Source organism: Haemorhous mexicanus, chromosome 10 (genome assembly GCF_027477595.1).
Source record: "Haemorhous mexicanus isolate bHaeMex1 chromosome 10, bHaeMex1.pri, whole genome shotgun sequence".
NCBI classification, from domain to species: Eukaryota; Metazoa; Chordata; class Aves; order Passeriformes; family Fringillidae; genus Haemorhous; species Haemorhous mexicanus.
The window spans coordinates 6447315-6462071 of record NC_082350.1 but is presented as its reverse complement, the minus strand read 5'-3'; the positions used below and the strand labels follow the sequence as shown (position 1 = coordinate 6462071).

Below are 14757 nucleotides of genomic sequence, written 5' to 3'. Positions count from 1 at the left end.
AGGGATTGCAGGTGATATACTGCTGCTCCCAGCAGCCCTGGGAACAGCTCCCCCAGCTCTCCAGCAGAGCAGCGGCCAGTGCTTCCACAGGCGGGGAGCAGTTCATTATCCTCGGGGCTCAGCAGAGCACGTTCCCATGGAAACAGGGAGCCTTTTCATGTCTGTTGACAGCTTTGGAGAGTTTTTTCTCTCAAATGCTTGGACACAGAACAGGTGTCTCCAAGCCAGGCAGTGAGCAGATAGTGCAGAGCCAGCGCGGGCCGATAATGAGACAAGTGTTTGTCTGAGATGAAACATTTTCACCTGGCGAGGGAGCTGGGCTGGAGCAGCACAATCCCTGCTGCAGGGACACAGAAACCATGGGAAGGGGGGACAGGCTGCCCACACACCCAGCACAGCACACTGTGAGCGGGGGTGTGGCTCCTGCTGCCTTCCCTGCACCCCACGGCAGGGCTGGGAATCAGCCTCAGCATCCCAGCAAATCCCCACCACTGCTGGGAGGGCTGGCAGGATGCTCCTTAACCTGGCTGAGCAGCAGCAGTGAGCTGTTTGCAAAGCAGCCTCTCTTGCAGAGCTGGATTTTCAGTGAGCTGGACTGAAGGGAAAGGGTGGAATAACAAATGTGCAGCAGCCACGTCTCCCCTCGCTCAGGGCAGCCACGGTGGCCAAACTGGAGCCAAACACCAAATATCCACCTCCTCTGTTTTGTTTCTTCCACAGCTCAGGTTGTTCCAGGGCCTGAGCTCAGCCAGGAGCACTGAGTCATTCTGCACAGGAAGATCCATAATTGTTAATGTGGTGTTACATCAAAAATCATGTCCAGGACATATCCATGTTTCCATGTCAGGTGCTCCGAGAGCAGCCCATGCCAGATTTAAATTGTCTGTGCAAATTGCATTGTGCTCACACATTGTGCTACAGCCTCATTACCCAATTGCCTCCTATTTTTTCCCCCTCAAACACCTGCCTTGTTTGTGGAATGGATAATTGTTCACTGCAGACTTTTATCACCCTAATTATTATTTACTGCACAACATCCAAACCCTGTCTCAACAGAGAACTGCTCATTTCCTCTCCAATGTGGCTCAACTTTTCTGAACAATGTAGTTGAAAATTTTTCATTTCCCAGCACATCATGTATAAATGATTCCAGATAGAAATGATTTTATATATAAATTCATTTCCCAGCAATGTCACATATAAAAATGAGAAGCTGAGGAGTCAGAGATTAAAGCTCAAGCTCCTGAATATACCAAGCAGTTGTTTGCTATTCCAGGTGTCACCAGGCTGATGAACTCCAGAGCATTTATCATCCTTCAGCCCTGCCTGCAACGAGCCAAACCTCCTGTAAACTCCTGACAAGTTATCTGCAGCTCCCCACATCAGCCCTGGATCTGCATTCCCAAGGTGAGGATCCTTCAGCTCCTTGCCCTGCATCACAGAGGATGCATGGACAGAGATTCCCATCTTCCCTTAACTCCAGGAGGCTGCTCCAGCAGCCCTGGCACCTCTGCTCTCTGCTCTGCACCATCCAAACCCTGCTCCTGCACAGCGCAGGGATCATCCATCCCCAAATCCATCCCAAATCCGAGGATGGAGCTGCTGAAGGATGAAACAAACTCTGCATTTCATATTTTTTATCCAAATGGAATGAGAAAGGCACAGAGCTGGAGTTGTTTTCTGAATGAGGGAACTGCTCAGGGTCAAGTGAAAGGTCTCATTTTTAGATCAGCCCTCTTTGTTTCAAACTCCTTAGTGTGAATTTCATTCCAATTCAAAGGAAAATCACCCCCACAGCCAGGGTGCCATGAGGAACGGTCATGGTAAGAGGCCTGTGCTGCCAGGATTAAAGAGATTTTGGACATCAATACAATTTCACATGGAAAAAAAAATATCACTTTAATTCAAGCCTTATTTTACAGCAGCAGTTGGTGCCAGGAAGGTTTCTAAGCCTCTCTCATTGCAAGCACTGAGCAAGGTGCAGAATAAATAATGTGGGGCCACATTATCGGAGGGTGTGCAAGAAAACACCTGCAGAGAGCAGATAAAGTAAGGATCTGTCCCCAGCTGCTTAAATCCAGGCAGGTGAGGCCACACCTTGAGTGCTGTGTCCAGTTTTGGGCATCTCATGACCAGGACCTTGAGGAGCTGGAGTGTATCCAGGGATGGAAAAGGAGCTGGGGAAGGGGCTGAAGCACCAGGAGGGGCTGAGGGAGCTGGAAAGGGGCTCAGCCTGGAGAAAAGGAGGCTCAGGGGGGACCTTGTGGCTCTGCACAACTCCTGACAGGAGGAGACAGCCGAGGGTGGTCAGGCTCTGCTCCCAGGGAACAGGGACAGGACAAGAGGAAACAGCATCAAGTTGTGCCAGGAGAGGCTCAGGTTGGACACCAGGAGGAATTTCTCCATGGAAAGGGTGGTCAGGCCTTGGCAGGGGCTGCCCAGGGAGGTTTGGAGTCCCCATCCCTGCAGGAGTCCAAGGAACACCTGGATGTGGCACTCAGTGGTCTGGGCTGGTGACAAGGTGGGGATGGTGCACAGGTTGGACTCGATTATCCTGGAGGTACTTCCCAACCTTAACAATCCTGTGGTTCTGTGATTTTAAGTCCCTGTCCTCAACAGGTCAAATTTATCACACTTTCCATCACAGGAGCTCCTTTTTTTTGCATTTCACTGGAACCTTTCTGTATCCCAGCCTGAAAGTCACTGGGAAATCAGAGGCAGAGAGCACACCACAGGGATCTCCTCCATGTGGGCACCCTTGGAGCAGAGGCTGAGTGCTTCAGGTAGGTGACAGGCCCCACACACCCTTCCTGGTCCCCAGAAGAAGTTCTTTCATGCCTGTTTTGCTTGCAGTGGGACATCAGGAGGGATGCTGCACTGTGTTGTTGCTGTCACAATGACAGAGAGGGAATGGAGTCAATGCATGCAAAACATTGGGAAGAGAGAGCCAAAAGTGAGAAAAACAACAAAGTCATCCCTGAAAAAACAAGACTGAAGGGAAGATGAATGGTATGAGCAGTGAGGACATGGAAAAAGAAAAGAGGGGACACCTGGAAATGAAAGATGGGAAGAGCTCCTGTAAAATTGGCTTTTTACTCTGTTTGGGGTAACGGGGGATTTGTGTGCCCTGCACTGACTGCAGAAACCATTTCCCAGCTTTCACCCAAGGCCTGGCAGGTGTTTTCCCTCCACCTCCACCTCCAGCCTCCCAGTGCTCTGGAAGCCTCTTCCCCATAGCCAGGCACACCAGAGGCAGCCTTCTCACAGCCAAGCACTCTACAGTTCCTCTTCTCCATTTGGGATCTGCTGCACCCCACAACCTCCAGGGCTGCCCAGCCCCACCAGCCCCACTCACTGGCACACCTCTGAGCAGCTCTGCCCTGCATTCCCACCTGGCTGCACATTCCAGCTCCTCTCCTCTCCCTCTGCCATCCCCAGAGCTGGGTTACAGCACAGCTTCCCGTGGTGTGTGTTGGGAGAAGGGCTGGGAAGCTGCTGGGTCTTCAGCACTTCCCAAAATCCCACTGCAGGCTGGTGATGGGAGCTGGTGCAGCTCCACACTGTGCAGCACGTCAGGAATGTGCTCTGCCTGGAGAGGGATGGATTTGGATTTGTTTTCTCATCCAGCTCCACTTGAGGGTGGTGGGTCCCATCCCTGCCATTCCCAGCTCTCTGGTGACCAAAAGCACACAACAAACCTCAATCCCACTCTTCTGGAATGAGAGCCAGAGCTCTGAACCCTTTCCAAAGGAGACTTACAAAATATCCCTGGTTCATGAGATGAATTCCCTTCTGCTTATTATTCAGCTCAGCTATGGTTAAACCAATTTAGACTACACAACATAAGAGTTATTAAAAAAGATCTGTGCCTGTCAACTTTTCATTACATTACTGCTCGACATTCACCTTGTACAAAATAAAAAAAAAAAAAATAAGGAGAGGAAAAAAAAAAACAAAAAAACCGAGGAGACTTTAAAATTAAACTATGTAAGTGTAAACCAGGCACGGAAGAGGAAGAAATTAAAACACTATCACTGGAACACAGCTTGCACCTCTCCCCTCTCCAGCCCAGCCAGCCCTCGGAGCCCAAGGGCATCAACAGCAACACAAGGAGGCAGAGCCCTGCCGTGTTGGTGCGTTTGCCTCTCACACAGATCTCTGCCGAGGCACTCTGTGCCCTCCTGGAGGGGGTCACATCCTCAGGGAGAGCTGCACTGGACACAGCTGGTGCCCTCCACACCCCGGGAGGAGCTTCCCTCCTCCTCTCCTCATCGCAGGCAGCAGAGAAGGAGGGAAGTGCTGCCCCTCTGTGCCCCAAGGGGGTCGTTTTCCTCCCGAAGCCAGCGAGCACAACAGCCAAACTGCTGCTCTTTATGGCTCACCTGATGGTTATTGTCTCGGAGAGCACCGCACTAAAACTGCCCCTCTCCAGCTGCTGGGCAGGGCTGGGCCATCCCCCTCTGCATCCCTGCTGGAATTGTCCATCCACCTGCACGGACAGCTGTCTGCAGCTTCCTGCAGAGGAGATCCAGAGGGGCAGCTCCAATCTCTGCTCTCCAGGACCAGGGACGGCACCCAGGGAATGGCTGGAGCACTTTAGGTTGGAGATCAGGAAAAGGTTCTTCCCCCAGAGGGTGCTGGGCACTGCCCAGGCTCCCCAGGGAATGGGCACAGCCCCAAGGCTGCCAGAGCTCCAGGAGAGTTTGGACAACGCTCTCAGGGATGTACGGGGTGGGGTTGTTGGGGAGTCTGTGCAGGGCCAGGTTGGACTGGATGATCCCTGTGGGTCTGATCCAGCTCAGGAGATTCCATGAGTGTGATCAGCCAGGCAAGGCCAGCCCAGGGCTCGGGGATGGGAGGAGGGGGAGCTCACACAGAGATGCCTCTCATGCCTCGAAGCTTAAGAAAAGGAAGACTTGGAGTGCACTCACAGCTCTTCCCAAGCTTCAGTCTCCCCAGGGAGCTCATCCCTGCAATCCTGGGAGCAGCAGGAGTGCCAACAACCCCATCTTCCCACTCAGCAAGCAAAGCAGAAGGTGGCAAGTGGTTCTCCAGGAGAGAAGGACAAAGCCAGCCCAGCACAGAGCCTGGGCACTGCCCTTCCCTTCCCCTGGCCAGAAGCCACAGGGCCCTGCAAGCAAAGCCTTGCCCTGTTCTACTCAAGGGTTATCTATCTGCATTTATGCCAGATGAATTCAAGTTTTGCCCCTCTAAACATCCTAGTTTGCAGGAAAAGGGACTCAGTTTGCTCGCTGTCACCTCAGAAGGCAAATGAAGGAGGCAGAACTGCATATTTTGGTTATTGGTTGTTCCACTCCAGCGAAGCTCCACAATTGAGGAGAGCAGGAGGCGCCTGCTCTGAGCAAACACACAGCTGTGAACACACCGACAGGATAATCCCCGTGGGGAATTACAGCTCTGCAGGGCAGGGGGGAAATCCACACCTCCTGGGGATGAGAAAGGAGACAGAGCAGAGAAATAAAGACAGAGAACTCCCAGCTTTTCATCAAATCAGATCACTCCACTGAGCAGAACAATTCCAAGCAGCCACACCGGCGAGTTCTTCACGGTGATTGTTTCACCAAAGACCGGGACCAGAGCTTGCTTTAAACAGCTCAAAAAGCTCTTCAGGTATTTGATAATGAAGCTGCTTACCTGGTGGAGCCTTTCCCCCCTCCCTGGGCTGAGCTCAGGCAGCAGGTTTTTGTTGGCACTGCCTCTTACAGGTGCTCACGGGTTTAAGGAGAGATAAAGCAAAAATAAAGCCTTTGTTTGCAATGCAATTGGCCACCAGAGACCTGATCCTGCAACCCTGCTGCCTACAAGCAGCTTTTCCTCGCTTAGCAATTCCTGCTGGAGAGGCACGTGGAAGGCTGTGGAGCTGGGATTGTGCTTTTCCCAGCAAGGGAGGGAGCACAGGCTTCAGCCAGGGCTGGCCTGAAGGCAGCAAACACCCCAGAGGTGGTATCAGGAAAGGTACTGTGGGCTAAGTGTGAATCCAGGGCTGCATTCCAAGCATGCATCCAGGATTTGGGATGAAGCAGCACCTACCTGTCCCTCTGCAGGAATCCTGCACCCTCATTTGCAGGGCCAAAGCTCCATCAGAGCTCAGAGGACAGAAATGTTCCTAGAGGGAGGGGACAGGCAGGTGCCAGTGGGAATTTGCTAAGATGAGCTGGATTCTGCTGGGATGTGAGCATTCCATGGCATCCCACGTGTGAAATATATCCCAAGGGACATTCACAGGAGCTCATTTGGGGCTTGGGGACCCTGTGGGGCTCAGCCTCAAAGGGATGAAGGGTCAGCAGGAGTTTGAAGTGTCACAGGATCTCCATAATTTTCTCTGGTGGGTTTTTGAGCAGCTTCCTCCGGCCATGATTTGGGTCTTTTGCCTGTCCCTGGGAGAGAGGAATCACTGTTGCTTTGTTAACAGGAAGGGTAAGAAAAGGTTTCTGTTTCTCCTGTGGAACAGGGGATGGGGGGTGATCACTCCCCTCTTCACTCCCCAGGAGAGGAAGAGATCCCTGGAGCTGGCTCTGTGCCCAAGGGATGGAAATCTGGGATGGCAGCATCCCCATCCCCAATAGCCTATTCCTGAGGGCCTATCCATAAACCAGAGGGATGATTTCTATGGAGAATCAGCCCAGTGCTGGAGCAGAAACAGCAATTCCTCAAGCACCAAAAGCACCTAAAGACTTAAATGCTGCAAGCAATTGCCAGGAAGCACATTTAATTGGAATAATACTCCCACTGAGCAGATAACAGGATAAACTTCACAAAATAAGATAATGAATGAGGAAGATTTACAGCCAATATTTTGGTCGGGTGTTTTGTTGCATTTCTACACAGTCTGTGTGCTCACAAATGTTAATTTTCTCCTATTCTGTGTGCTCACAACTGTTGATTCCCTTGGGAAAGCAGATCCCAGAGTCTTCCACAGCATCTGATTAGCAGGGAAAGGGCCATTAATGTCTGTGGTTCCACTCCAAACTGGAAAAAACCTTTCCCCATTAAAGGAGAGCCCTCAGAGAAAGACAAAGAAAGATATTTATGGCCTGGAGAGTTCCTGCCTACAGAATCAAACCAAAGTTACACCCCAAAGGCACAGATCCACCAGGTTTTCCTCCAAAAAGCAGAACTGGCCTCTGTGAGGATGGAACCAGCCAGAGGTAGGAACAAGTTCTCTCAGATTCATCAGATGATTTTCTTTTAAAAGAATATTGAAAACCTGTATTTTAGAGCAAACCCAACATGATTTCTGGAATACTGCTGCAGCACTGGCCTGGGAATTGTTGCACTCACATCCACACTTGAGGGCTTTGAATTCCAGGAAACCCCAAGTCCAAAGGCAAAATCAAGAGGTCTCCTCAGCATCACAATGAGGATCCCTATGAAAGAAAGGAGAAACTTTCCCCATCTGCAACTCCTCACTTATGTCCAGTTGCTCTTGTATTTTTCAGCTTTAGCTGCTTAACTTCAGCTTCCCACCTGTATCATATATATATATATATATAAAATACAGATATATATATATAAATTATATATCAAATGTCCCAGTATCCCTCAGGGTAGGGAATGGCTGCCATTCCCTGTTCACAGGCAGGAAAATCAAGGATAAATCCACTGCCCTGTGGAGGTTCTGGAGCTCACCATGTACACAACCACTGCTTCAATCCATCATTTATCTCATCTTGCCATGAAACTGCTGCTCTTACAGTGCCCTAAAGCCACCTCAGCTGACAACAACCCAAGCACCTGGGAAGCTCCAAGGCTGCTGTGGGAAGGATCACTGTCCAGCCCCACATAATGCCAAATGTTAAGTGCTGAGGCTGAAAGGGCTTTCCAAGGCTCTCCCAGCAAGAAACATGAGTTCAGCAGAGGAACTAAATTCCATGCAAGCACATGTTTATTCCTAAGGAATTGGCACTGAGCACCAAAAGCAACAGGTGTGGAAAAGGAACTGGGAAAATTGCTATATAGGAGTCGCTGGAGAGTCAACTGGGTGGGAAAGATTTCCTGATCCTTTCATTCAAGGGGAACATTTGTGCACCTGAGTTCCGGCTGCCTTAATCCCTGGTTTGGTTTTCATCAGCTCTTGGACATTTTTCTGGCTTTAGCATTGCATTTTTCTGGCATTGCCATAAATCCTGGGAATTGTGAGGAATCTGTAAGTGCATGTACAGGAGCCACCTGGGACAGTGGGAGGTGTCCCTGCCCATGGCAAGGGGTGGAATGGAGGAGATTTAAGATCCATTCCAACCCAAACTATTCCATGATTCTGTGATCCCAGGACCATCGGAAGAGGGATGCAAAGAATCCCATTGAACCTGCCTCAGAGCAAACCAGGCTAAAACCTTCCTCTGTCCCCTTTTCCCTGCTCAGAATCCAGCTGGGTCCTTCTTACTCTGCGCTTTCTGCTTCCTGCAATTCCAAGCACCCAGAGAAGGCTCCAGAAGCACTTGCTGTATTTTATCTCCAATGACCAATAATAACCAAGGTCAAAATCAAGCAGCTGACCCAGATCCAACCTCCCTTGTATCTCCCTGCCTCATTGCCTCCCCATTTCTCTCTAATGTCAGCTGGAAATAGATTTTTTCCTGCCTTGGCCACAGCTGTTAATTTGTGTGTGTGTGTGTGTTGTTATTTATTATTTAGCACAGCAAAGCACCTCATGAAGCAGCTCTCATGAAAGGCACTACATAAAAGGAAGCTGCTTCTGAATATTTTAGGAACCCAATGTTCTGCTATTGATATTCTAATTCCATTTGTTTGAGAATCAAGTCAGGCCCAACAGGTTATCCAACAAATTAATAAATGTTGCGGCTTTTGTCTTCCGGAGGGTTTGCAGCTCCTGGGATTTGCACTTTCATGTTTTTCCTCTGGTAAAGTCTGCTGCGTTTGTTTGTTCAAGAGAGGAGCCCTGATGTTCTCGTGTGATCCCCTGACTCCAACAGCTGGGGCTTGGAAAGCAAACAAACACTGCAGGATACTGAGGGAAATCAGGAAATCAGGGATTGGCCACTCCGCACCTCCCTGTGGTCAGTGGGATTTCCCATCCTTCTGCTGATGCTCCTGGGATCACAGAGTCATGGAATGGTTTGGGTTGGAAGGAATCTTAATCCCATCCAGTCCCAGCCCCTGCCATGGGCAGGGACATCTTCCACTGTCCCGGGTTGATCCAAGCCCTGTCCAACCTGGCCTTGGACACTTCCAGGGATCATGGGGCAGCCACAGCTTCTCTGGGCACCCGGTGCCAGGGCCTCTGCACCCTCAGAGGGAACAATTCCTTCCCAATATCCCATCCAACCCTGCCCTCTGGCAGTGGGAAGCCATTCCCTGTCACCCCATGCTCCCATCACTCCACTCACGTTCCAGCTCGGGGCCTTGCAGAAGTTTCACATCCCTTGACATCTTGGGAGCACCTTAGAGCTGGACCCACTGTCACAGACATATTTCATGAAAAATCCTTTCTTTGGGATCTTTGCTCCTGAGAAGCTGAGAAGCTTCAGCTTCCCCATGTTTTGCTGCTTTGGAATGTGATTTGGAGAATTGTTTACCCAGTATGAGAAATTGTTTTTACTTGATGACCAATGACAGCCACCTGTGTCAAGGCTGTGAGCAGTCACAAGATTTTATTATCATTCCTTCAATTTCTTTCCTTGCTAGCCTTCTGATGAAATCCTTGCTTCTATTCTTTTAGGATAGTTTTAATATATCATTTTCTTTTAATATAGTATATGTCATAAAATAATAAATCAGCCTTCTGAAACATGGAGTCAAGATTCTCATCTCTTCCCTCATCCTGGGACCCCTGTGAACACCACCACAGACCCACCTGCTCCAGAGGGGGATGTGGGAGCCAGGACATTCCTGCTAGGTAGGCACTGTCCCTGGGACAGCCTGTGCCTGCTGTCCTTGGGGACAGGTTATTCTAGAGGAGGATAACCAGAATTAGGCTGTGGATTTGAGCCTTGGCTGTGCTGCCTCAGCTCTCCCAGATGATCCTCCCAGGCTTTCCAAGCTCCTCACTTCCTAGGCCTTCTCCTTGGTGGGAGCTAATGCCCCAAGACTTCTCCACACTTGCTGTCCCTCATTCCAGGTGCTGGGACATTCCCTGTTCTAGGAAGCAAGCTGGGAGCTGTCATCTCCATGGAAATGAGGTGCTGAAAACAAAGAGGGGCCAGCTCTGTGCAGTGAGACCTTGGAAAAGCACCAGGACATGCTGCTGATCCCTCCAGCACTCCCACCTCAACCAGAGGGATTTTTCCCAACAAAGGACATGAGATACTGTTTTCAATTAACAGGAGTTCCCTGGCCTCTTTGTGACCTAAAATTTCCCTTGAATGGAAGTACAAAACCTATTTGTTTAACCTGGACATTTCAGCCTCCTCAGAAGAGAAATAAATGCTGTCTCCTCCTCAGTCCGAGTCTTATTCAGACTTTCATCTTGTGCACAAAAAAGGGGAGGGAAAGTAGGAAAGATTCTTCAGGGAATTAACAAAAAACTCTCCACAGTAAGTAAAAAATCTCTGTATATCCTGAACATCAGTGTACAGCTATGCAAAAAGCTGTGCCTTGTCTTTTCCCTAGGAAATAGTTCATGGATTCCCAATCCTCAAGTGGCCCAGCCACAGCATCCATCCTAACAGAATGCTGAGTTAACCTGGAGAAAAGCAGGAATTAGATCACTGAATTCACTTGTTCCCAACAAAGGCAAAGCCATTTCAGTGGCAAATGGGCAGAAAAGCCACAGAAGTGGTTGCAGTGCAGATCTGCCCTTCCCATGGAGAACCCAAACAGCGCCAGAGCATCGGCGGGGACGGTGTCAGCTCCGAGGATAATGCCAGGAATAATGTCCCCTCACAGGAGATAATGCCAGGAATAATGTCCCCTCAGCTGTACAGAAGGAAGTTGCAGCTCCACAGAGAGGCTCGGGGGCCACCAGAAAGCACAAGTGTTAAAGTGGAGCTTTCAGCTCCTCAAATTACTGCCTTAATTTATGTGCAGTAAAGTGCACCAGGCAACGTGTTCCACACTTAGATTTTAAAAGGATTTTTCCCACTTTGCCTCTTGTCCTCTCCTTTAACCTCCCAGTAAATTCCCATTGGCTGCTGCTACCATGCAAGCCTGAAATTTTAATTCCCTTCCACATCTCCACAGCCCCGTTTCTCTGTGGGTGCAGATATTGTGAAATTAGCAAGAAATGGGGAAAATCACATTGGAAAAATTTCACCTTGAGGGTTTTTATCTCCCCACCTATCACAGGAGTAATGGAGCAGACGACAGGAAGATTTTAATGCTGATTTAACATCTATCTATTTATGCTGCTGCATATATGTATTTATTTGTGTTTCTCCCTGAGCTCTGTACGTCCACAGGAGCCAGGAAATGGAGCTGATTAATAGAGCTCCTTCCTCCAAATGCACAAAGTAAATTCAGCCTAAATGATAATCAGTGAGTTTGATTTTATTCTTCCCTTCAGTATCAAGTGGAGGGAAGTGTTGGAGGGAGTGTTTTGGATAGAGGAATACTGATAGAGCCATCCTTCCACAGTCCATCCTTTTCCTCCACATTGCAATTCCTTTCCATCACAAAAGCTGGAGGGCTGCTGGTAATGTTGGTCAGCAGGTTAAATATTTATAACCTCTATAAAAATATATGCTAATTTAAAAATAGTAAACTAAGCTCAGGACATGGCTTGGGGCAAATTTAAACAAAGCCATCAAAGCAAGAGTTGTGTTTTATACTAAAGCCATAGGCAGAGCACAACAGGTATAACTCTGAATTTCTTTGTGTTAAGGACAAGCACTAAACCCAGGGCACTGTTTGCATACCAAGGGCTGCCTGGAGCAGGGAATGAATCTCCCCCTGAGCCTGTGCTGCAGCTCTTTCCTGGAATCCCAGGGTGGTTTGGGATGGAAGAACCTGAAAGCTCCTCCAGTCCCATCCCACCCCCTGCCAGGTTGTCAGGGACCCCTTCTACTGTCCCAGGCTGCTCCAAGCCCCGTCCAACCTGGCCTTGGACACTTCCAAGGATCCTGGGGCAGCCACAGCTGCTTGGGCACCCTGTGCCAGGGTCTCCCCACCCTCACAGGGAAAAATTCCTTTCCAATATCCCATCCAACCCTGCTTTCCGATAGTTTGAAGCCATTCCCCCTTGTGCTGTCACTCCAGACCCTTGGATAGTCTGTCCCCATGTCTCCTGTTGGCTCCTTCAGGCACTGCAAGGCCACAGTGAGGTCATCCCAGAGCTTCTCTGTTCCAGGCTGAACATTCCCAGCTCTGCCAGCCTTTCCTCCCAGCAGAGCTGCTCCATCCCTCTGCTCACCCTGGTGCCTCCTCTGGGCTCTCTCCAGCAGCTCCAGGTCCTTCCTGTGCTGGGCCCCAGGGCTGAGGCAGCTCTGCAGGTGGGATCTCACCTGAGCAGGGCAGAGGGGCACAATCCCAATCCCTTTCCTGCTGCCCACGCTGGGATCAGCCCAGGGCAGGGGGTCCTGGGATGGGGCCAGTGACACTTTGGGTAGAGGAACGAGTGAGGGAAGGAAGATGTGTATTAACCTCACCTAGGGAAAGGATCTATTGGAGATTAAAAACCCCAGGACTTTGTGCTGGAAGAACCTGGAGACCCAAAAAGCTGAGCCTTGTCCATACTCTGTGGCAGGAAAGGGGATTCGAGCAGTCAAGGCAGCAGTGGAAGAAGCACCAAGGGTCAAACCCAGAGGGATTAAAACTCTCTGGATCAAACACCAGGGGATTAAAACCCTCCAGGTCAAACACAGAGGGATTAAACCCCTCTGGATCAAAACCAAAGGATTAAACACAGAGGGATTAATCACCTTCCTCAGCCAAGCACTGTGGGAAGCCCCATCCACAAGCACAGTAACTGCAAGGCCACCCCAGGATTATTTTTTGGGACTTTGGGCCAATAAAAAGGGATCCTCCCACATAAATCCAGGAACTTTTGGCCATGTGCATGGTTTGGGGTTCTGTGTGCAGTGCTGGGGAGATTTGTCCATCACTGCCCAGGAAACCCCCACCCCACAAACAGCTGGAGCTCTGGACTCCCCATCCTTGATATTCAAGGCTGCCTGAGGGGACAATATCCACAACCCATGGGTGCTGCTCAGGATGAGAGGTTCCTGGATGCCTTTCCTCTCCCTGCTCCCAGAGAAGCTGGTGGGCAGTCCCCGTGCCCTGTCACATTTCCATAACACCAATGACAATCTGAAATGTCCCTTGTACGGGCAGTGTTGTGTTTGCTTTGCTGCCTGCTGCTGTTGAGGTAACAGATGTTTTCATTGAGCTGTTCACAATAACCCCTGGGCCTTTCCCCTGAGTGGTTCCAGTTAATTTAAAATGCAGCAATGTGGATGAGGAGGTTGGATTTTGCCTTCCAATGCACATTAACTTGCATTTGTCAACATTTAATTTCATCTGCCACTGCCTTGCCTGCTCACCTGCCTGGATAGAGCCATTCCCAGCTTTTCACAGCTTGAACTACACAACTAAATAAATTTCACTAAATAACTGTGGGCAGCTACTATTTATTCCATCTTTCCCTCCCCTCTAATTCTGGATTATATTTTTAAAAGCCTGGCCCACGCTTTCAGATTCTCTCCTCTTCTACAGCCACACTGAAAATTGGTTGTTCTTTTTCTGTTTAACTCACGGCTGCTTCCTAACCTGTGCTGGTAATTCCTTTATTTAAGGCTGCCCTCTTGTTCTGCTGCCTCCTTTTCTACTGGGATCTTATCTTTAGATCCCTCTGAAGTCTCTTCCCATGGATATTCCCTGCGTAGTGTTTTCAGCAAAATCTGTGAAGAGGCAATTAGCAGAAGCCTCTGCCTCCTGTCTATTCCCAGATTAAATTCTCTCACCAATTTCTACTTCCAGTCCCTCATACAATCACTTGGTAGGAGATCTTTTTCCCCTTTATACAGTGGGAAAGAAAGGATTTAGAGTGCAAAAGCAACTCCAGACACAGCATTTCCCTTGCCCTCTCTTCTGAGGTTTCCAGAAAACCCACAAAGGGAACAGCCACTCTGTCCAGCTCTGTCAGTTCCCTCAATTTGGGAAGGACACCCAGGGCTGGAGTGTATCCAGAGATGGAAAAGGAGCTGGGGAAGGGGCTGAAGCACCAGGAGTGGCTGAGGGAGCTGGAAAGGGGCTCAGCCTGGAGAAAAGGAGGCTCAGGGGGGACCTTGTGGCTCTGCACAACTCCTGACAGGAGGGGACAGCTGGGGGTGGTCAGGCTCTGCTCCCAGGGAACAGGGACAGGATGAGAGGAAACAGCATCAAGTTGTGCCAGGAAAGGCTCAGGTTGGACATCAGGAGGAATTTCTCCATGGAAAGGGTGGTCAGGAATTGGCAGGGGCTGCCCAGGGAGGTTTGGAGTCCCCATCCCTGGAGGTGTCCAAGGAGTGCCTGGACATGACACTCAGTGCTCTGGGCTGGTGACAAGGTGGGGACAGGGCACTGGTTGGATTTGATCATCTTGGACATCTTTTCCAACCTCAGTGATTCTGGGATTCTCTCATATCAGGATAATTGCTAAGAAAAGTCAGATCCCTGCCTAATCCCCTCCCAGTTTCCCAGAGATCCTGTCCAGCCCTGAGGCTGCAGTTTTGGGGACAAGCAAAGCTTTGCTGTGCCCTCTCTTTGCCAGACACTTGCCAGATTCCAGCTCCAGCATCCCCAGCTCTGGGTAGACACAGCACAGCAGCCAGGGATACACAACTGGAGAGGTACAATTTGCAA

At 49.9% G+C, this 14757-nt stretch overlaps 1 long non-coding RNA gene across 1 annotated transcript in view; it reads right to left on the bottom strand.

The window, feature by feature from the left end:
* Positions 1-4624, bottom strand: part of LOC132331455 (uncharacterized) — a 45051-nt gene extending 40427 nt beyond the window's left edge. The window contains exon 1 of the long non-coding RNA XR_009487592.1: positions 4383-4624. This is a non-coding gene — a long non-coding RNA (uncharacterized LOC132331455). The remainder of the gene's footprint in view (positions 1-4382) is intronic.
* Between the last annotated feature and the right edge of the window lie 10133 nt (positions 4625-14757).